This window comes from Globicephala melas, unplaced genomic scaffold (assembly GCF_963455315.2).
Source record: "Globicephala melas unplaced genomic scaffold, mGloMel1.2 SCAFFOLD_346, whole genome shotgun sequence".
In the NCBI taxonomy this organism is placed as follows: Eukaryota; Metazoa; Chordata; class Mammalia; order Artiodactyla; family Delphinidae; genus Globicephala; species Globicephala melas.
In genome coordinates, this window is record NW_027207515.1 from 208,492 (window position 1) to 228,611 (window position 20,120).

General features: G+C 70.9%; 13 non-coding genes across 13 annotated transcripts; all 13 read left to right on the forward strand.

Moving 5' to 3' along the window:
• The first annotated feature begins 486 nt into the window (after positions 1-486).
• On the forward strand, positions 487-605 carry LOC132594965 (5S ribosomal RNA). The gene has a single exon (XR_009561134.1). It is a non-coding gene; the product is annotated as a 5S ribosomal RNA (ribosomal RNA).
• Positions 606-1,537: 932 nt separating this feature from the next.
• On the forward strand, positions 1,538-1,656 carry LOC132594966 (5S ribosomal RNA). Its single transcript, XR_009561135.1, has one exon. It is a non-coding gene; the product is annotated as a 5S ribosomal RNA (ribosomal RNA).
• A 932-nt stretch (positions 1,657-2,588) lies between these two features.
• Positions 2,589-2,707, forward strand: LOC132594967 (5S ribosomal RNA). Its single transcript, XR_009561136.1, has one exon. It is a non-coding gene; the product is annotated as a 5S ribosomal RNA (ribosomal RNA).
• Positions 2,708-3,639: 932 nt separating this feature from the next.
• On the forward strand, positions 3,640-3,758 carry LOC132594968 (5S ribosomal RNA). The gene has a single exon (XR_009561137.1). It is a non-coding gene; the product is annotated as a 5S ribosomal RNA (ribosomal RNA).
• A 932-nt stretch (positions 3,759-4,690) lies between these two features.
• Positions 4,691-4,809, forward strand: LOC132594969 (5S ribosomal RNA). Its single transcript, XR_009561138.1, has one exon. It is a non-coding gene; the product is annotated as a 5S ribosomal RNA (ribosomal RNA).
• Positions 4,810-5,741: 932 nt separating this feature from the next.
• Positions 5,742-5,860, forward strand: LOC132594970 (5S ribosomal RNA). The gene has a single exon (XR_009561139.1). It is a non-coding gene; the product is annotated as a 5S ribosomal RNA (ribosomal RNA).
• Positions 5,861-6,792: 932 nt separating this feature from the next.
• Positions 6,793-6,911, forward strand: LOC132594971 (5S ribosomal RNA). The gene has a single exon (XR_009561140.1). It is a non-coding gene; the product is annotated as a 5S ribosomal RNA (ribosomal RNA).
• Positions 6,912-7,843: 932 nt separating this feature from the next.
• LOC132594972 (5S ribosomal RNA) lies at positions 7,844-7,962 on the forward strand. The gene has a single exon (XR_009561141.1). It is a non-coding gene; the product is annotated as a 5S ribosomal RNA (ribosomal RNA).
• Positions 7,963-10,657: 2,695 nt separating this feature from the next.
• Positions 10,658-10,776, forward strand: LOC132594974 (5S ribosomal RNA). Its single transcript, XR_009561143.1, has one exon. It is a non-coding gene; the product is annotated as a 5S ribosomal RNA (ribosomal RNA).
• Positions 10,777-11,708: 932 nt separating this feature from the next.
• Positions 11,709-11,827, forward strand: LOC132594975 (5S ribosomal RNA). Its single transcript, XR_009561144.1, has one exon. It is a non-coding gene; the product is annotated as a 5S ribosomal RNA (ribosomal RNA).
• A 2,697-nt stretch (positions 11,828-14,524) lies between these two features.
• On the forward strand, positions 14,525-14,643 carry LOC132595014 (5S ribosomal RNA). Its single transcript, XR_009561183.1, has one exon. It is a non-coding gene; the product is annotated as a 5S ribosomal RNA (ribosomal RNA).
• Positions 14,644-15,573: 930 nt separating this feature from the next.
• LOC132594976 (5S ribosomal RNA) lies at positions 15,574-15,692 on the forward strand. The gene has a single exon (XR_009561145.1). It is a non-coding gene; the product is annotated as a 5S ribosomal RNA (ribosomal RNA).
• Positions 15,693-18,389: 2,697 nt separating this feature from the next.
• LOC132594977 (5S ribosomal RNA) lies at positions 18,390-18,508 on the forward strand. The gene has a single exon (XR_009561146.1). It is a non-coding gene; the product is annotated as a 5S ribosomal RNA (ribosomal RNA).
• Positions 18,509-20,120: the final 1,612 nt, after the last annotated feature.

Below are 20,120 nucleotides of genomic sequence, written 5' to 3' on the forward strand. Positions count from 1 at the left end.
TGCCGGCCACCAGGGGCGGGGTCCTGAGCTCGGCGGGGGGTGTGGGGGCAAGGGTGGCCTTGCCGGGGCTGAGGGGCCGTGGCGACTCAATGGTGGCTCCCGGTGGCTTCGGGCCAGCTGCTGTCGGGCAGGAGGGCCGGCCCGGGCTGCGGCCGGGCTGCGCCTAGGGCCGCGTGGGCGGGCAGGGCCGATGCCCAAGGGACCGCGGGCCCCGGGCCCTGAAGCCTCCGGGGCCACGTCCCTGTGAGCGACGTGCGGGATCTTGGGCGGGGCGCCAAGCGCCGAAGGGTTTGCTGGGTCACGGCCGCCCTGGGCTGGGAGGTGGTCGCCAAACCCTCCGCCGCCGCCCGATACCCGAGACCTCCGTTGCCCCTGCCTGGGCGGGCGAGGGGGCCCTGCCGGGGCGGGCCGGCCGCCAGGCTGGCGTTAAGGCGCCAGCGCCAGCGAAACTGGGCCTCAAGAGGCCGCCCGCGGCCCCCCGCCCCCGTCTACGGCCATACCACCCTGAACGCGCCCGATCTCGTCTGATCTCGGAAGCTAAGCAGGGTCGGGCCTGGTTAGTACTTGGATGGGAGACCGCCTGGGAATACCGGGTGCTGTAGGCTTTTTGCCTCCCGCTCCGCCCGCCTTCTCCTTTACTCGCCCGCGGCGGGGGCCGCCGGCTCCGCCCCCGCCGGGCCCCGCTGCAGGCCCCACCTCCTCAGGCCCCTCCCACCACGGCGCGCGCCGGCGGGGTCGCTCCCCGCCGGCCCGGCCGGCCAGGCGGCCAGAAGGCGGCCCTGGAAGGCAGCCGCACCCCAGACGCTCCCGGGGTGGCTGGCCCGGACCCAGACTCCGCCGCGGGCCCAGTTGCCGTCCTTTCGGCCCGCGAGCCCCTCGACCTGCACCTGGCCGCCCCCACCGGCGCCCAACCCCGGCGCCGCCACCTGTGTGCCGGTGTGTCCCTCCACAGCTCCCTCCGACAAAAGCCCCCCCCCACCCCGCCCCTCTGGCGTGTCACCGCGGCCGGGTGCGGGAGCGGGATCGAGGGCAGGGGCCGCTTCCCCGGGCCTGCCGGCCACCAGGGGCGGGGTCCTGAGCTCGGCGGGGGGTGTGGGGGCAAGGGTGGCCTTGCCGGGGCTGAGGGGCCGTGGCGACTCAATGGTGGCTCCCGGTGGCTTCGGGCCAGCTGCTGTCGGGCAGGAGGGCCGGCCCGGGCTGCGGCCGGGCTGCGCCTAGGGCCGCGTGGGCGGGCAGGGCCGATGCCCAAGGGACCGCGGGCCCCGGGCCCTGAAGCCTCCGGGGCCACGTCCCTGTGAGCGACGTGCGGGATCTTGGGCGGGGCGCCAAGCGCCGAACGGTTTGCTGGGTCACGGCCGCCCTGGGCTGGGAGGTGGTCGCCAAACCCTCCGCCGCCGCCCGATACCCGAGACCTCCGTTGCCCCTGCCTGGGCGGGCGAGGGGGCCCTGCCGGGGCGGGCCGGCCGCCAGGCTGGCGTTAAGGCGCCAGCGCCAGCGAAACTGGGCCTCAAGAGGCCGCCCGCGGCCCCCCGCCCCCGTCTACGGCCATACCACCCTGAACGCGCCCGATCTCGTCTGATCTCGGAAGCTAAGCAGGGTCGGGCCTGGTTAGTACTTGGATGGGAGACCGCCTGGGAATACCGGGTGCTGTAGGCTTTTTGCCTCCCGCTCCGCCCGCCTTCTCCTTTACTCGCCCGCGGCGGGGGCCGCCGGCTCCGCCCCCGCCGGGCCCCGCTGCAGGCCCAACCTCCTCAGGCCCCTCCCACCACGGCGCGCGCCGGCGGGGTCGCTCCCCGCCGGCCCGGCCGGCCAGGCGGCCAGAAGGCGGCCCTGGAAGGCAGGCGCACCCCAGACGCTCCTGGGGTGGCTGGCCCGGACCCAGACTCCGCCGCGGGCCCAGTTGCCGTCCTTTCGGCCCGCGAGCCCCTCGACCTGCACCTGGCCGCCCCCACCGGCGCCCAGCCCCGGCGCCGCCACCTGTGTGCCGGTGTGTCCCTCCACAGCTCCCTCCGACAAAAGCCCCCCCCCACCCCGCCCCTCTGGCGTGTCACCGCGGCCGGGTGCGGGAGCGGGATCGAGGGCAGGGGCCGCTTCCCCGGGCCTGCCGGCCACCAGGGGCGGGGTCCTGAGCTCGGCGGGGGGTGTGGGGGCAAGGGTGGCCTTGCCGGGGTTGAGGGGCCGTGGCGACTCAATGGTGGCTCCCGGTGGCTTCGGGCCAGCTGCTGTCGGGCAGGAGGGCCGGCCCGGGCTGCGGCCGGGCTGCGCCTAGGGCCGCGTGGGCGGGCAGGGCCGATGCCCAAGGGACCGCGGGCCCCGGGCCCTGAAGCCTCCGGGGCCACGTCCCTGTGAGCGACGTGCGGGATCTTGGGCGGGGCGCCAAGCGCCGAAGGGTTTGCTGGGTCACGGCCGCCCTGGGCTGGGAGGTGGTCGCCAAACCCTCCGCCGCCGCCCGATACCCGAGACCTCCGTTGCCCCTGCCTGGGCGGGCGAGGGGGCCCTGCCGGGGCGGGCCGGCCGCCAGGCTGGCGTTAAGGCGCCAGCGCCAGCGAAACTGGGCCTCAAGAGGCCGCCCGCGGCCCCCCGCCCCCGTCTACGGCCATACCACCCTGAACGCGCCCGATCTCGTCTGATCTCGGAAGCTAAGCAGGGTCGGGCCTGGTTAGTACTTGGATGGGAGACCGCCTGGGAATACCGGGTGCTGTAGGCTTTTTGCCTCCCGCTCCGCCCGCCTTCTCCTTTACTCGCCCGCGGCGGGGGCCGCCGGCTCCGCCCCCGCCGGGCCCCGCTGCAGGCCCCACCTCCTCAGGCCCCTCCCACCACGGCGCGCGCCGGCGGGGTCGCTCCCCGCCGGCCCGGCCGGCCAGGCGGCCAGAAGGCGGCCCTGGAAGGCAGCCGCACCCCAGACGCTCCCGGGGTGGCTGGCCCGGACCCAGACTCCGCCGCGGGCCCAGTTGCCGTCCTTTCGGCCCGCGAGCCCCTCGACCTGCACCTGGCCGCCCCCACCGGCGCCCAACCCCGGCGCCGCCACCTGTGTGCCGGTGTGTCCCTCCACAGCTCCCTCCGACAAAAGCCCCCCTCCACACCGCCCCTCTGGCGTGTCACCGCGGCCGGGTGCGGGAGCGGGATCGAGGGCAGGGGCCGCTTCCCCGGGCCTGCCGGCCACCAGGGGCGGGGTCCTCAGCTCGGCGGGGGGTGTGGGGGCAAGGGTGGCCTTGCCGGGGCTGAGGGGCCGTGGCGACTCAATGGTGGCTCCCGGTGGCTTCGGGCCAGCTGCTGTCGGGCAGGAGGGCCGGCCCGGGCTGCGGCCGGGCTGCGCCTAGGGCCGCGTGGGCGGGCAGGGCCGATGCCCAAGGGACCGCGGGCCCCGGGCCCTGAAGCCTCCGGGGCCACGTCCCTGTGAGCGACGTGCGGGATCTTGGGCGGGGCGCCAAGCGCCGAAGGGTTTGCTGGGTCACGGCCGCCCTGGGCTGGGAGGTGGTCGCCAAACCCTCCGCCGCCGCCCGATACCCGAGACCTCCGTTGCCCCTGCCTGGGCGGGCGAGGGGGCCCTGCCGGGGCGGGCCGGCCGCCAGGCTGGCGTTAAGGCGCCAGCGCCAGCGAAACTGGGCCTCAAGAGGCCGCCCGCGGCCCCCCGCCCCCGTCTACGGCCATACCACCCTGAACGCGCCCGATCTCGTCTGATCTCGGAAGCTAAGCAGGGTCGGGCCTGGTTAGTACTTGGATGGGAGACCGCCTGGGAATACCGGGTGCTGTAGGCTTTTTGCCTCCCGCTCCGCCCGCCTTCTCCTTTACTCGCCCGCGGCGGGGGCCGCCGGCTCCGCCCCCGCCGGGCCCCGCTGCAGGCCCCACCTCCTCAGGCCCCTCCCACCACGGCGCGCGCCGGCGGGGTCGCTCCCCGCCGGCCCGGCCGGCCAGGCGGCCAGAAGGCGGCCCTGGAAGGCAGGCGCACCCCAGACGCTCCTGGGGTGGCTGGCCCGGACCCAGACTCCGCCGCGGGCCCAGTTGCCGTCCTTTCGGCCCGCGAGCCCCTCGACCTGCACCTGGCCGCCCCCACCGGCGCCCAGCCCCGGCGCCGCCACCTGTGTGCCGGTGTGTCCCTCCACAGCTCCCTCCGACAAAAGCCCCCCCCCACCCCGCCCCTCTGGCGTGTCACCGCGGCCGGGTGCGGGAGCGGGATCGAGGGCAGGGGCCGCTTCCCCGGGCCTGCCGGCCACCAGGGGCGGGGTCCTGAGCTCGGCGGGGGGTGTGGGGGCAAGGGTGGCCTTGCCGGGGTTGAGGGGCCGTGGCGACTCAATGGTGGCTCCCGGTGGCTTCGGGCCAGCTGCTGTCGGGCAGGAGGGCCGGCCCGGGCTGCGGCCGGGCTGCGCCTAGGGCCGCGTGGGCGGGCAGGGCCGATGCCCAAGGGACCGCGGGCCCCGGGCCCTGAAGCCTCCGGGGCCACGTCCCTGTGAGCGACGTGCGGGATCTTGGGCGGGGCGCCAAGCGCCGAACGGTTTGCTGGGTCACGGCCGCCCTGGGCTGGGAGGTGGTCGCCAAACCCTCCGCCGCCGCCCGATACCCGAGACCTCCGTTGCCCCTGCCTGGGCGGGCGAGGGGGCCCTGCCGGGGCGGGCCGGCCGCCAGGCTGGCGTTAAGGCGCCAGCGCCAGCGAAACTGGGCCTCAAGAGGCCGCCCGCGGCCCCCCGCCCCCGTCTACGGCCATACCACCCTGAACGCGCCCGATCTCGTCTGATCTCGGAAGCTAAGCAGGGTCGGGCCTGGTTAGTACTTGGATGGGAGACCGCCTGGGAATACCGGGTGCTGTAGGCTTTTTGCCTCCCGCTCCGCCCGCCTTCTCCTTTACTCGCCCGCGGCGGGGGCCGCCGGCTCCGCCCCCGCCGGGCCCCGCTGCAGGCCCAACCTCCTCAGGCCCCTCCCACCACGGCGCGCGCCGGCGGGGTCGCTCCCCGCCGGCCCGGCCGGCCAGGCGGCCAGAAGGCGGCCCTGGAAGGCAGGCGCACCCCAGACGCTCCTGGGGTGGCTGGCCCGGACCCAGACTCCGCCGCGGGCCCAGTTGCCGTCCTTTCGGCCCGCGAGCCCCTCGACCTGCACCTGGCCGCCCCCACCGGCGCCCAGCCCCGGCGCCGCCACCTGTGTGCCGGTGTGTCCCTCCACAGCTCCCTCCGACAAAAGCCCCCCCCCACCCCGCCCCTCTGGCGTGTCACCGCGGCCGGGTGCGGGAGCGGGATCGAGGGCAGGGGCCGCTTCCCCGGGCCTGCCGGCCACCAGGGGCGGGGTCCTGAGCTCGGCGGGGGGTGTGGGGGCAAGGGTGGCCTTGCCGGGGCTGAGGGGCCGTGGCGACTCAATGGTGGCTCCCGGTGGCTTCGGGCCAGCTGCTGTCGGGCAGGAGGGCCGGCCCGGGCTGCGGCCGGGCTGCGCCTAGGGCCGCGTGGGCGGGCAGGGCCGATGCCCAAGGGACCGCGGGCCCCGGGCCCTGAAGCCTCCGGGGCCACGTCCCTGTGAGCGACGTGCGGGATCTTGGGCGGGGCGCCAAGCGCCGAAGGGTTTGCTGGGTCACGGCCGCCCTGGGCTGGGAGGTGGTCGCCAAACCCTCCGCCGCCGCCCGATACCCGAGACCTCCGTTGCCCCTGCCTGGGCGGGCGAGGGGGCCCTGCCGGGGCGGGCCGGCCGCCAGGCTGGCGTTAAGGCGCCAGCGCCAGCGAAACTGGGCCTCAAGAGGCCGCCCGCGGCCCCCCGCCCCCGTCTACGGCCATACCACCCTGAACGCGCCCGATCTCGTCTGATCTCGGAAGCTAAGCAGGGTCGGGCCTGGTTAGTACTTGGATGGGAGACCGCCTGGGAATACCGGGTGCTGTAGGCTTTTTGCCTCCCGCTCCGCCCGCCTTCTCCTTTACTCGCCCGCGGCGGGGGCCGCCGGCTCCGCCCCCGCCGGGCCCCGCTGCAGGCCCCACCTCCTCAGGCCCCTCCCACCACGGCGCGCGCCGGCGGGGTCGCTCCCCGCCGGCCCGGCCGGCCAGGCGGCCAGAAGGCGGCCCTGGAAGGCAGGCGCACCCCAGACGCTCCTGGGGTGGCTGGCCCGGACCCAGACTCCGCCGCGGGCCCAGTTGCCGTCCTTTCGGCCCGCGAGCCCCTCGACCTGCACCTGGCCGCCCCCACCGGCGCCCAGCCCCGGCGCCGCCACCTGTGTGCCGGTGTGTCCCTCCACAGCTCCCTCCGACAAAAGCCCCCCCCCACCCCGCCCCTCTGGCGTGTCACCGCGGCCGGGTGCGGGAGCGGGATCGAGGGCAGGGGCCGCTTCCCCGGGCCTGCCGGCCACCAGGGGCGGGGTCCTGAGCTCGGCGGGGGGTGTGGGGGCAAGGGTGGCCTTGCCGGGGTTGAGGGGCCGTGGCGACTCAATGGTGGCTCCCGGTGGCTTCGGGCCAGCTGCTGTCGGGCAGGAGGGCCGGCCCGGGCTGCGGCCGGGCTGCGCCTAGGGCCGCGTGGGCGGGCAGGGCCGATGCCCAAGGGACCGCGGGCCCCGGGCCCTGAAGCCTCCGGGGCCACGTCCCTGTGAGCGACGTGCGGGATCTTGGGCGGGGCGCCAAGCGCCGAAGGGTTTGCTGGGTCACGGCCGCCCTGGGCTGGGAGGTGGTCGCCAAACCCTCCGCCGCCGCCCGATACCCGAGACCTCCGTTGCCCCTGCCTGGGCGGGCGAGGGGGCCCTGCCGGGGCGGGCCGGCCGCCAGGCTGGCGTTAAGGCGCCAGCGCCAGCGAAACTGGGCCTCAAGAGGCCGCCCGCGGCCCCCCGCCCCCGTCTACGGCCATACCACCCTGAACGCGCCCGATCTCGTCTGATCTCGGAAGCTAAGCAGGGTCGGGCCTGGTTAGTACTTGGATGGGAGACCGCCTGGGAATACCGGGTGCTGTAGGCTTTTTGCCTCCCGCTCCGCCCGCCTTCTCCTTTACTCGCCCGCGGCGGGGGCCGCCGGCTCCGCCCCCGCCGGGCCCCGCTGCAGGCCCCACCTCCTCAGGCCCCTCCCACCACGGCGCGCGCCGGCGGGGTCGCTCCCCGCCGGCCCGGCCGGCCAGGCGGCCAGAAGGCGGCCCTGGAAGGCAGCCGCACCCCAGACGCTCCCGGGGTGGCTGGCCCGGACCCAGACTCCGCCGCGGGCCCAGTTGCCGTCCTTTCGGCCCGCGAGCCCCTCGACCTGCACCTGGCCGCCCCCACCGGCTCCCAACCCCGGCGCCGCCACCTGTGTGCCGGTGTGTCCCTCCACAGCTCCCTCTGACAAAAGCCCCCCCCCACCCCGCCCCTCTGGCGTGTCACCGCGGCCGGGTGCGGGAGCGGGATCGAGGGCAGGGGCCGCTTCCCCGGGCCTGCCGGCCACCAGGGGCGGGGTCCTGAGCTCGGCGGGGGGTGTGGGGGCAAGGGTGGCCTTGCCGGGGCTGAGGGGCCGTGGCGACTCAATGGTGGCTCCCGGTGGCTTCGGGCCAGCTGCTGTCGGGCAGGAGGGCCGGCCCGGGCTGCGGCCGGGCTGCGCCTAGGGCCGCGTGGGCGGGCAGGGCCGATGCCCAAGGGACCGCGGGCCCCGGGCCCTGAAGCCTCCGGGGCCACGTCCCTGTGAGCGACGTGCGGGATCTTGGGCGGGGCGCCAAGCGCCGAAGGGTTTGCTGGGTCACGGCCGCCCTGGGCTGGGAGGTGGTCGCCAAACCCTCCGCCGCCGCCCGATACCCGAGACCTCCGTTGCCCCTGCCTGGGCGGGCGAGGGGGCCCTGCCGGGGCGGGCCGGCCGCCAGGCTGGCGTTAAGGCACCAGCGCCAGCGAAACTGGGCCTCAAGAGGCCGCCCGCGGCCCCCCGCCCCCGTCTACGGCCATACCACCCTGAACGCGCCCGATCTCGTCTGATCTCGGAAGCTAAGCAGGGTCGGGCCTGGTTAGTACTTGGATGGGAGACCGCCTGGGAATACCGGGTGCTGTAGGCTTTTTGCCTCCCGCTCCGCCCGCCTTCTCCTTTACTCGCCCGCGGCGGGGGGGCCGCCGGCTCCGCCCCCGCCGAGCCCCGCTGCAGGCAGTAGTCAAGGTGGGTTTACCTGCCCGAGCAGGAAGCTTGGGCGATGGCAGAAGTGGGAAGAAACTCTTGAGCACAGGTTCTTGGGATCCACGGAGCAGCGCATGCACATGCGATGGGTGCCTACACAGCTGGCTTGCTTGTCTGTGGGGAAAGGCGAGATGGGTCAGGGCCTGGGTTCCTGAGGGGCTGAGAATCAAGGCAGGGATAGAAGAAAGGGGACAGGCCCACATCCCCTGAACCCACGCCGGCGCCCACTCACCTTTGTGGAAAATACGATTGAAAAGTGCCCGCAAGAATCTCTTCAGATGCCTCCAGAGTTGAGGCAAGAAGGGGGGGGGGAGGCCGGGAGCAGGGTGAGCCCTGAAATCCAACCCTTGTCCCGGTCACACCCCAGCAGCCCTCCCACCTCAGCCCCTTCAAGACCCCAGGGCTCCCCCAACCGCGCTGCACAGATCCTGCCCTGACCATAGTCACCATGTTGATCCCCACGTTGAGCAAGATGAAGCTGACCGGGATCAGAAGAATTGAGTATCCTTGCTCCTGGCATTTCCTGGGGATGGGGCCAGTGAACGGCTCGGCTCGGTAGTAGTTTCGCTCACCCATGGCCGTTGGTCCCAGGACTGCCTGGGCCCTCTGCCCTCCAGTTTTAACTGGGAGCCAGACTGGGTCATAATGGGGCAGGTGGTGAGGTCACAGTGAGGGAGGGGGATGAAAAGGAGGGCCCAGAGTGGCATTCCCTGGTAACCAGGGTCAGGTAAGCTGAGCCTGGACAGTCAAACAGGGCCCGGTGGCCGGCATACATCCCCTCGAGCGGTCATTCATTCGCTCACCGCCCGCTGACTCACTTGTTCAAATGACACATTGCGTCTCTTGGCCCCTCTTGAGACTAGGAAGACCTTGGCCTCAGAGGCCTGCTGAAGGCCTGGCTGGAGTCCAGAGCCTCAGCCTTCTTCATGCCCTTCACTGGGCCTGGAGCTGGACCTGCCCAGATGTGGAACCTCCCAGTTTGGAAGCAACTTCTTGTATGAGGCTCTCTGTGGACAGGGACAGCTGAGACACAGAGGAGGTGCCCAGAGACCAGGGGTTTGGAGTCTGCAGCTGCAGATGTACTTAGTGCATGGTATAGGACCAGGAGGGGCCTGCTGGCAGAACTGTGGCCACTAAACCAAAGGGACCCTCAGGCCAAGAAGGGGACACTGGCTTCTTATTGCAGGAAGCCAAGCGCAGGGACCCAGGCTGGCAGAAGGAGTGGCGCTTCCAAGCCACAGACCACCAATGTTTCCTGGACTCTGGCGCTCTTTATTCCTCTCTCCATGCCCTGCCGCCCCCTGCCCCTGCCCCCACTTGCTGCTGGTAAGTTCATTTTCCCAGTCTGGCTCCCGTGCAGAGAGGGCCTGGAGGCCGAGGTGGAAGGTAGCAGCGAGTTGGCCCGCGCTTGGCCCTCCTGCGGTTGCCGCTTCAGCACCAGACTGTCATACACCTGGTAGTTGGCATTGCCTCCCGGGTTCCGGCTGAGTGGCATGAAGGTGGGCGGGGGTGGAGGGTGCTCGGTAGCCTGGACGTCGGGCAGGAGGTGAGAGGGGCGGAGGAGCAGCGCTGAGCTGGGAGCCGGGGCCCGCTGGTCCGAGGCCTCGGCCAGTACCGTGAGGGAGGCGGAGGTGGCCACAGGGCGCCGCAAGGGCAGGATCTCAGCCCATTCGGCCGCCGGGTGCCGCACCTCGTGGGGATCGCGGGAGTAATCCAAGTGTCCCGTGGAGGGATGCAGGCTGCGGTTGGACTCGCTGTGAGCACAGCTGGGGAGGCTACGTCTGTGGGCCGGTGGGGTGTCGCGCTACCAGGCGTCGGGCCGGTAGACCCGAGGCACCAGAGCGGATGGAGGCTCAGAGCCCTCCAGACCCAGACTCCGCCGCGGGCCCAGTTGCCGTCCTTTCGGCCCGCGAGCCCCTCGACCTGCACCTGGCCGCCCCCACCGGCGCCCAGCCCCGGCGCCGCCACCTGTGTGCCGGTATGTCCCTCCACAGCTCCCTCCGTCAAAAGCCCCCCCCCACCCCGCCCCTCTGGCGTGTCACCGCGGCCGGGTGCGGGAGCGGGATCGAGGGCAGGGGCCGCTTCCCCGGGCCTGCCGGCCACCAGGGGCGGGGTCCTGAGCTCGGCGGGGGGTGTGGGGGCAAGGGTGGCCTTGCCGGGGCTGAGGGGCCGTGGCGACTCAATGGTGGCTCCCGGTGGCTTCGGGCCAGCTGCTGTCGGGCAGGAGGGCCGGCCCGGGCTGCGGCCGGGCTGCGCCTAGGGCCGCGTGGGCGGGCAGGGCCGATGCCCAAGGGACCGCGGGCCCCGGGCCCTGAAGCCTCCGGGGCCACGTCCCTGTGAGCGACGTGCGGGATCTTGGGCGGGGCGCCAAGCGCCGAAGGGTTTGCTGGGTCACGGCCGCCCTGGGCTGGGAGGTGGTCGCCAAACCCTCCGCCGCCGCCCGATACCCGAGACCTCCGTTGCCCCTGCCTGGGCGGGCGAGGGGGCCCTGCCGGGGCGGGCCGGCCGCCAGGCTGGCGTTAAGGCGCCAGCGCCAGCGAAACTGGGCCTCAAGAGGCCGCCCGCGGCCCCCCGCCCCCGTCTACGGCCATACCACCCTGAACGCGCCCGATCTCGTCTGATCTCGGAAGCTAAGCAGGGTCGGGCCTGGTTAGTACTTGGATGGGAGACCGCCTGGGAATACCGGGTGCTGTAGGCTTTTTGCCTCCCGCTCCGCCCGCCTTCTCCTTTACTCGCCCGCGGCGGGGGCCGCCGGCTCCGCCCCCGCCGGGCCCCGCTGCAGGCCCCACCTCCTCAGGCCCCTCCCACCACGGCGCGCGCCGGCGGGGTCGCTCCCCGCCGGCCCGGCCGGCCAGGCGGCCAGAAGGCGGCCCTGGAAGGCAGCCGCACCCCAGACGCTCCCGGGGTGGCTGGCCCGGACCCAGACTCCGCCGCGGGCCCAGTTGCCGTCCTTTCGGCCCGCGAGCCCCTCGACCTGCACCTGGCCGCCCCCACCGGCGCCCAACCCCGGCGCCGCCACCTGTGTGCCGGTGTGTCCCTCCACAGCTCCCTCCGACAAAAGCCCCCCCCCACCCCGCCCCTCTGGCGTGTCACCGCGGCCGGGTGCGGGAGCGGGATCGAGGGCAGGGGCCGCTTCCCCGGGCCTGCCGGCCACCAGGGGCGGGGTCCTGAGCTCGGCGGGGGGTGTGGGGGCAAGGGTGGCCTTGCCGGGGCTGAGGGGCCGTGGCGACTCAATGGTGGCTCCCGGTGGCTTCGGGCCAGCTGCTGTCGGGCAGGAGGGCCGGCCCGGGCTGCGGCCGGGCTGCGCCTAGGGCCGCGTGGGCGGGCAGGGCCGATGCCCAAGGGACCGCGGGCCCCGGGCCCTGAAGCCTCCGGGGCCACGTCCCTGTGAGCGACGTGCGGGATCTTGGGCGGGGCGCCAAGCGCCGAAGGGTTTGCTGGGTCACGGCCGCCCTGGGCTGGGAGGTGGTCGCCAAACCCTCCGCCGCCGCCCGATACCCGAGACCTCCGTTGCCCCTGCCTGGGCGGGCGAGGGGGCCCTGCCGGGGCGGGCCGGCCGCCAGGCTGGCGTTAAGGCGCCAGCGCCAGCGAAACTGGGCCTCAAGAGGCCGCCCGCGGCCCCCCGCCCCCGTCTACGGCCATACCACCCTGAACGCGCCCGATCTCGTCTGATCTCGGAAGCTAAGCAGGGTCGGGCCTGGTTAGTACTTGGATGGGAGACCGCCTGGGAATACCGGGTGCTGTAGGCTTTTTGCCTCCCGCTCCGCCCGCCTTCTCCTTTACTCGCCCGCGGCGGGGGGGCCGCCGGCTCCGCCCCCGCCGAGCCCCGCTGCAGGCAGTAGTCAAGGTGGGTTTACCTGCCCGAGCAGGAAGCTTGGGCGATGGCAGAAGTGGGAAGAAACTCTTGAGCACAGGTTCTTGGGATCCACGGAGCAGCGCATGCACATGCGATGGGTGCCTACACAGCTGGCTTGCTTGTCTGTGGGGAAAGGCGAGATGGGTCAGGGCCTGGGTTCCTGAGGGGCTGAGAATCAAGGCAGGGATAGAAGAAAGGGGACAGGCCCACATCCCCTGAACCCACGCCGGCGCCCACTCACCTTTGTGGAAAATACGATTGAAAAGTGCCCGCAAGAATCTCTTCAGATGCCTCCAGAGTTGAGGGAAGAAGGGGAGGGGGGAGGCCGGGAGCAGGGTGAGCCCTGAAATCCAACCCTTGTCCCGGTCACACCCCAGCAGCCCTCCCACCTCAGCCCCTTCAAGACCCCAGGGCTCCCCCAACCGCGCTGCACAGATCCTGCCCTGACCATAGTCACCATGTTGATCCCCACGTTGAGCAAGATGAAGCTGACCGGGATCAGAAGAATTGAGTATCCTTGCTCCTGGCATTTCCTGGGGATGGGGCCAGTGAACGGCTCGGCTCGGTAGTAGTTTCGCTCACCCATGGCCGTTGGTCCCAGGACTGCCTGGGCCCTCTGCCCTCCAGTTTTAACTGGGAGCCAGACTGGGTCATAATGGGGCAGGTGGTGAGGTCACAGTGAGGGAGGGGGATGAAAAGGAGGGCCCAGAGTGGCATTCCCTGGTAACCAGGGTCAGGTAAGCTGAGCCTGGACAGTCAAACAGGGCCCGGTGGCCGGCATACATCCCCTCGAGCGGTCATTCATTCGCTCACCGCCCGCTGACTCACTTGTTCAAATGACACATTGCGTCTCTTGGCCCCTCTTGAGACTAGGAAGACCTTGGCCTCAGAGGCCTGCTGAAGGCCTGGCTGGAGTCCAGAGCCTCAGCCTTCTTCATGCCCTTCACTGGGCCTGGAGCTGGACCTGCCCAGATGTGGAACCTCCCAGTTTGGAAGCAACTTCTTGTATGAGGCTCTCTGTGGACAGGGACAGCTGAGACACAGAGGAGGTGCCCAGAGACCAGGGGTTTGGAGTCTGCAGCTGCAGATGTACTTAGTGCATGGTATAGGACCAGGAGGGGCCTGCTGGCAGAACTGTGGCCACTAAACCAAAGGGACCCTCAGGCCAAGAAGGGGACACTGGCTTCTTATTGCAGGAAGCCAAGCGCAGGGACCCAGGCTGGCAGAAGGAGTGGCGCTTCCAAGCCACAGACCACCAATGTTTCCTGGACTCTGGCGCTCTTTATTCCTCTCTCCATGCCCTGCCGCCCCCTGCCCCTGCCCCCACTTGCTGCTGGTAAGTTCATTTTCCCAGTCTGGCTCCCGTGCAGAGAGGGCCTGGAGGCCGAGGTGGAAGGTAGCAGCGAGTTGGCCCGCGCTTGGCCCTCCTGCGGTTGCCGCTTCAGCACCAGACTGTCATACACCTGGTAGTTGGCATTGCCTCCCGGGTTCCGGCTGAGTGGCATGAAGGTGGGCGGGGGTGGAGGGTGCTCGGTAGCCTGGACGTCGGGCAGGAGGTGAGAGGGGCGGAGGAGCAGCGCTGAGCTGGGAGCCGGGGCCCGCTGGTCCGAGGCCTCGGCCAGTACCGTGAGGGAGGCGGAGGTGGCCACAGGGCGCCGCAAGGGCAGGATCTCAGCCCATTCGGCCGCCGGGTGCCGCACCTCGTGGGGATCGCGGGAGTAATCCAAGTGTCCCGTGGAGGGATGCAGGCTGCGGTTGGACTCGCTGTGAGCACAGCTGGGGAGGCTACGTCTGTGGGCCGGTGGGGTGTCGCGCTACCAGGCGTCGGGCCGGTAGACCCGAGGCACCAGAGCGGATGGAGGCTCAGAGCCCTCCAGAACCAGACTCCGCCATGGGCCCAGTTGCCGTCCTTTCGGCCCGCGAGCCCCTCGACCTGCACCTGGCCGCCCCCACCGGCGCCCAGCCCCGGCGCCGCCACCTGTGTGCCGGTGTGTCCCTCCACAGCTCCCTCCGACAAAAGCCCCACCCCCACCCCGCCCCTCTGGCGTGTCACCGCGGCCGGGTGCGGGAGCGGGATCGAGGGCAGGGGCCGCTTCCCCGGGCCTGCCGGCCACCAGGGGCGGGGTCCTGAGCTCGGCGGGGGGTGTGGGGGCAAGGGTGGCCTTGCCGGGGCTGAGGGGCCGTGGCGACTCAATGGTGGCTCCCGGTGGCTTCGGGCCAGCTGCTGTCGGGCAGGAGGGCCGGCCCGGGCTGCGGCCGGGCTGCGCCTAGGGCCGCGTGGGCGGGCAGGGCCGATGCCCAAGGGACCGCGGGCCCCGGGCCCTGAAGCCTCCGGGGCCACGTCCCTGTGAGCGACGTGCGGGATCTTGGGCGGGGCGCCAAGCGCCGAAGGGTTTGCTGGGTCACGGCCGCCCTGGGCTGGGAGGTGGTCGCCAAACCCTCCGCCGCCGCCCGATACCCGAGACCTCCGTTGCCCCTGCCTGGGCGGGCGAGGGGGCCCTGCCGGGGCGGGCCGGCCGCCAGGCTGGCGTTAAGGCGCCAGCGCCAGCGAAACTGGGCCTCAAGAGGCCGCCCGCGGTCCCCCGCCCCCGTCTACGGCCATACCACCCTGAACGCGCCCGATCTCGTCTGATCTCGGAAGCTAAGCAGGGTCGGGCCTGGTTAGTACTTGGATGGGAGACCGCCTGGGAATACCGGGTACTGTAGGCTTTTTGCCTCCCGCTCCGCCCGCCTTCTCATTTACTCGCCCGCGGCGGGGGCCGCCGGCTCCGCCCCCGCCGGGCCCCGCTGCAGGCCCCACCTCCTCAGGCCCCTCCCACCACGGCGCGCGCCGGCGGGGTCGCTCCCCGCCGGCCCGGCCGGCCAGGCGGCCAGAAGGCGGCCCTGGAAGGCAGGCGCACCCCAGACGCTCCCGGGGTGGCTGGCCCGGACCCAGACTCCGCCGCGGGCCCAGTTGCCGTCCTTTCGGCCCGCGAGCCCCTCGACCTGCACCTGGCCGCCCCCACCGGCGCCCAGCCCCGGCGCCGCCACCTGTGTGCCGGTGTGTCCCTCCACAGCTCCCTCCGACAAAACCCCCCCCACCCCGCCCCCCTGGCGTGTCAACGCGGCCGGGTGCGGGAGCGGGATCGAGGGCAGGGGCCGCTTCCCCGGGCCTGCCGGCCACCAGGGGCGGGGTCCTGAGCTCGGCGGGGGGTGTGGGGGCAAGGGTGGCCTTGCCGGGGCTGAGGGGCCGTGGCGACTCAATGGTGGCTCCCAGTGGCTTCTGGCCAGCTGCTGTCGGGCAGGAGGGCCGGCCCGGGCTGCGGCCGGGCTGCGCCTAGGGCCGCGTGGGCGGGCAGGGCCGATGCCCAAGGGACCGCGGGCCCCGGGCCCTGAAGCCTCCGGGACCACGTCCCTGTGAGCGACGTGCGGGATCTTGGGCGGGGCGCCAAGCGCCGAAGGGTTTGCTGGGTCACGGCCGCCCTGGGCTGGGAGGTGGTCGCCAAACCCTCCGCCGCCGCCCGATACCCGAGACCTCCGTTGCCCCTGCCTGGGCGGGCGAGGGGGCCCTGCCGGGGCGGGCCGGCCTCCAGGCTGGCGTTAAGGCGCCAGCGCCAGCGAAACTGGGCCTCAAGAGGCCGCCCGCGGCGCCCCGCCCCCGTCTACGGCCATACCACCCTGAACGCGCCCGATCTCGTCTGATCTCGGAAGCTAAGCAGGGTCGGGCCTGGTTAGTACTTGGATGGGAGACCGCCTGGGAATACCGGGTGCTGTAGGCTTTTTGCCTCCCGCTCCGCCCGCCTTCTCCTTTACTCGCCCGCGGCGGGGGGGCCGCCGGCTCCGCCCCCGCCGAGCCCCGCTGCAGGCAGTAGTCAAGGTGGGTTTACCTGCCCGAGCAGGAAGCTTGGGCGATGGCAGAAGTGGGAAGAAACTCTTGAGCACAGGTTCTTGGGATCCACGGAGCAGCGCATGCACATGCGATGGGTGCCTACACAGCTGGCTTGCTTGTCTGTGGGGAAAGGCGAGATGGGTCAGGGCCTGGGTTCCTGAGGGGCTGAGAATCAAGGCAGGGATAGAAGAAAGGGGACAGGCCCACATCCCCTGAACCCACGCCGGCGCCCACTCACCTTTGTGGAAAATACGATTGAAAAGTGCCCGCAAGAATCTCTTCAGATGCCTCCAGAGTTGAGGGAAGAAGGGGAGGGGGGAGGCCGGGAGCAGGGTGAGCCCTGAAATCCAACCCTTGTCCCGGTCACACCCCAGCAGCCCTCCCACCTCAGCCCCTTCAAGACCCCAGGGCTCCCCCAACCGCGCTGCACAGATCCTGCCCTGACCATAGTCACCATGTTGATCCCCACGTTGAGCAAGATGAAGCTGACCGGGATCAGAAGAATTGAGTATCCTTGCTCCTGGCATTTCCTGGGGATGGGGCCAGTGAACGGCTCGGCTCGGTAGTAGTTTCGCTCACCCATGGCCGTTGGTCCCAGGACTGCCTGGGCCCTCTGCCCTCCAGTTTTAACTGGGAGCCAGACTGGGTCATAATGGGGCAGGTGGTGAGGTCACAGTGAGGGAGGGGGATGAAAAGGAGGGCCCAGAGTGGCATTCCCTGGTAACCAGGGTCAGGTAAGCTGAGCCTGGACAGTCAAACAGGGCCCGGTGGCCGGCATACATCCCCTCGAGCGGTCATTCATTCGCTCACCGCCCGCTGACTCACTTGTTCAAATGACACATTGCGTCTCTTGGCCCCTCTTGAGACTAGGAAGACCTTGGCCTCAGAGGCCTGCTGAAGGCCTGGCTGGAGTCCAGAGCCTCAGCCTTCTTCATGCCCTTCACTGGGCCTGGAGCTGGACCTGCCCAGATGTGGAACCTCCCAGTTTGGAAGCAACTTCTTGTATGAGGCTCTCTGTGGACAGGGACAGCTGAGACACAGAGGAGGTGCCCAGAGACCAGGGGTTTGGAGTCTGCAGCTGCAGATGTACTTAGTGCATGGTATAGGACCAGGAGGGGCCTGCTGGCAGAACTGTGGCCACTAAACCAAAGGGACCCTCAGGCCAAGAAGGGGACACTGGCTTCTTATTGCAGGAAGCCAAGCGCAGGGACCCAGGCTGGCAGAAGGAGTGGCGCTTCCAAGCCACAGACCACCAATGTTTCCTGGACTCTGGCGCTCTTTATTCCTCTCTCCATGCCCTGCCGCCCCCTGCCCCTGCCCCCACTTGCTGCTGGTAAGTTCATTTTCCCAGTCTGGCTCCCGTGCAGAGAGGGCCTGGAGGCCGAGGTGGAAGGTAGCAGCGAGTTGGCCCGCGCTTGGCCCTCCTGCGGTTGCCGCTTCAGCACCAGACTGTCATACACCTGGTAGTTGGCATTGCCTCCCGGGTTCCGGCTGAGTGGCATGAAGGTGGGCGGGGGTGGAGGGTGCTCGGTAGCCTGGACGTCGGGCAGGAGGTGAGAGGGGCGGAGGAGCAGCGCTGAGCTGGGAGCCGGGGCCCGCTGGTCCGAGGCCTCGGCCAGTACCGTGAGGGAGGCGGAGGTGGCCACAGGGCGCCGCAAGGGCAGGATCTCAGCCCATTCGGCCGCCGGGTGCCGCACCTCGTGGGGATCGCGGGAGTAATCCAAGTGTCCCGTGGAGGGATGCAGGCTGCGGTTGGACTCGCTGTGAGCACAGCTGGGGAGGCTACGTCTGTGGGCCGGTGGGGTGTCGCGCTACCAGGCGTCGGGCCGGTAGACCCGAGGCACCAGAGCGGATGGAGGCTCAGAGCCCTCCAGAACCAGACTCCGCCATGGGCCCAGTTGCCGTCCTTTCGGCCCGCGAGCCCCTCGACCTGCACCTGGCCGCCCCCACCGGCGCCCAGCCCCGGCGCCGCCACCTGTGTGCCGGTGTGTCCCTCCACAGCTCCCTCCGACAAAAGCCCCACCCCCACCCCGCCCCTCTGGCGTGTCACCGCGGCCGGGTGCGGGAGCGGGATCGAGGGCAGGGGCCGCTTCCCCGGGCCTGCCGGCCACCAGGGGCGGGGTCCTGAGCTCGGCGGGGGGTGTGGGGGCAAGGGTGGCCTTGCCGGGGCTGAGGGGCCGTGGCGACTCAATGGTGGCTCCCGGTGGCTTCGGGCCAGCTGCTGTCGGGCAGGAGGGCCGGCCCGGGCTGCGGCCGGGCTGCGCCTAGGGCCGCGTGGGCGGGCAGGGCCGATGCCCAAGGGACCGCGGGCCCCGGGCCCTGAAGCCTCCGGGGCCACGTCCCTGTGAGCGACGTGCGGGATCTTGGGCGGGGCGCCAAGCGCCGAAGGGTTTGCTGGGTCACGGCCGCCCTGGGCTGGGAGGTGGTCGCCAAACCCTCCGCCGCCGCCCGATACCCGAGACCTCCGTTGCCCCTGCCTGGGCGGGCGAGGGGGCCCTGCCGGGGCGGGCCGGCCGCCAGGCTGGCGTTAAGGCGCCAGCGCCAGCGAAACTGGGCCTCAAGAGGCCGCCCGCGGCCCCCCGCCCCCGTCTACGGCCATACCACCCTGAACGCGCCCGATCTCGTCTGATCTCGGAAGCTAAGCAGGGTCGGGCCTGGTTAGTACTTGGATGGGAGACCGCCTGGGAATACCGGGTGCTGTAGGCTTTTTGCCTCCCGCTCCGCCCGCCTTCTCCTTTACTCGCCCGCGGCGGGGGGGCCGCCGGCTCCGCCCCCGCCGAGCCCCGCTGCAGGCAGTAGTCAAGGTGGGTTTACCTGCCCGAGCAGGAAGCTTGGGCGATGGCAGAAGTGGGAAGAAACTCTTGAGCACAGGTTCTTGGGATCCACGGAGCAGCGCATGCACATGCGATGGGTGCCTACACAGCTGGCTTGCTTGTCTGTGGGGAAAGGCGAGATGGGTCAGGGCCTGGGTTCCTGAGGGGCTGAGAATCAAGGCAGGGATAGAAGAAAGGGGACAGGCCCACATCCCCTGAACCCACGCCGGCGCCCACTCACCTTTGTGGAAAATACGATTGAAAAGTGCCCGCAAGAATCTCTTCAGATGCCTCCAGAGTTGAGGCAAGAAGGGGGGGGGGAGGCCGGGAGCAGGGTGAGCCCTGAAATCCAACCCTTGTCCCGGTCACACCCCAGCAGCCCTCCCACCTCAGCCCCTTCAAGACCCCAGGGCTCCCCCAACCGCGCTGCACAGATCCTGCCCTGACCATAGTCACCATGTTGATCCCCACGTTGAGCAAGATGAAGCTGACCGGGATCAGAAGAATTGAGTATCCTTGCTCCTGGCATTTCCTGGGGATGGGGCCAGTGAACGGCTCGGCTCGGTAGTAGTTTCGCTCACCCATGGCCGTTGGTCCCAGGACTGCCTGGGCCCTCTGCCCTCCAGTTTTAACTGGGAGCCAGACTGGGTCATAATGGGGCAGGTGGTGAGGTCACAGTGAGGGAGGGGGATGAAAAGGAGGGCCCAGAGTGGCATTCCCTGGTAACCAGGGTCAGGTAAGCTGAGCCTGGACAGTCAAACAGGGCCCGGTGGCCGGCATACATCCCCTCGAGCGGTCATTCATTCGCTCACCGCCCGCTGACTCACTTGTTCAAATGACACATTGCGTCTCTTGGCCCCTCTTGAGACTAGGAAGACCTTGGCCTCAGAGGCCTGCTGAAGGCCTGGCTGGAGTCCAGAGCCTCAGCCTTCTTCATGCCCTTCACTGGGCCTGGAGCTGGACCTGCCCAGATGTGGAACCTCCCAGTTTGGAAGCAACTTCTTGTATGAGGCTCTCTGTGGACAGGGACAGCTGAGACACAGAGGAGGTGCCCAGAGACCAGGGGTTTGGAGTCTGCAGCTGCAGATGTACTTAGTGCATGGTATAGGACCAGGAGGGGCCTGCTGGCAGAACTGTGGCCACTAAACCAAAGGGACCCTCAGGCCAAGAAGGGGACACTGGCTTCTTATTGCAGGAAGCCAAGCGCAGGGACCCAGGCTGGCAGAAGGAGTGGCGCTTCCAAGCCACAGACCACCAATGTTTCCTGGACTCTGGCGCTCTTTATTCCTCTCTCCATGCCCTGCCGCCCCCTGCCCCTGCCCCCACTTGCTGCTGGTAAGTTCATTTTCCCAGTCTGGCTCCCGTGCAGAGAGGGCCTGGAGGCCGAGGTGGAAGGTAGCAGCGAGTTGGCCCGCGCTTGGCCCTCCTGCGGTTGCCGCTTCAGCACCAGACTGTCATACACCTGGTAGTTGGCATTGCCTCCCGGGTTCCGGCTGAGTGGCATG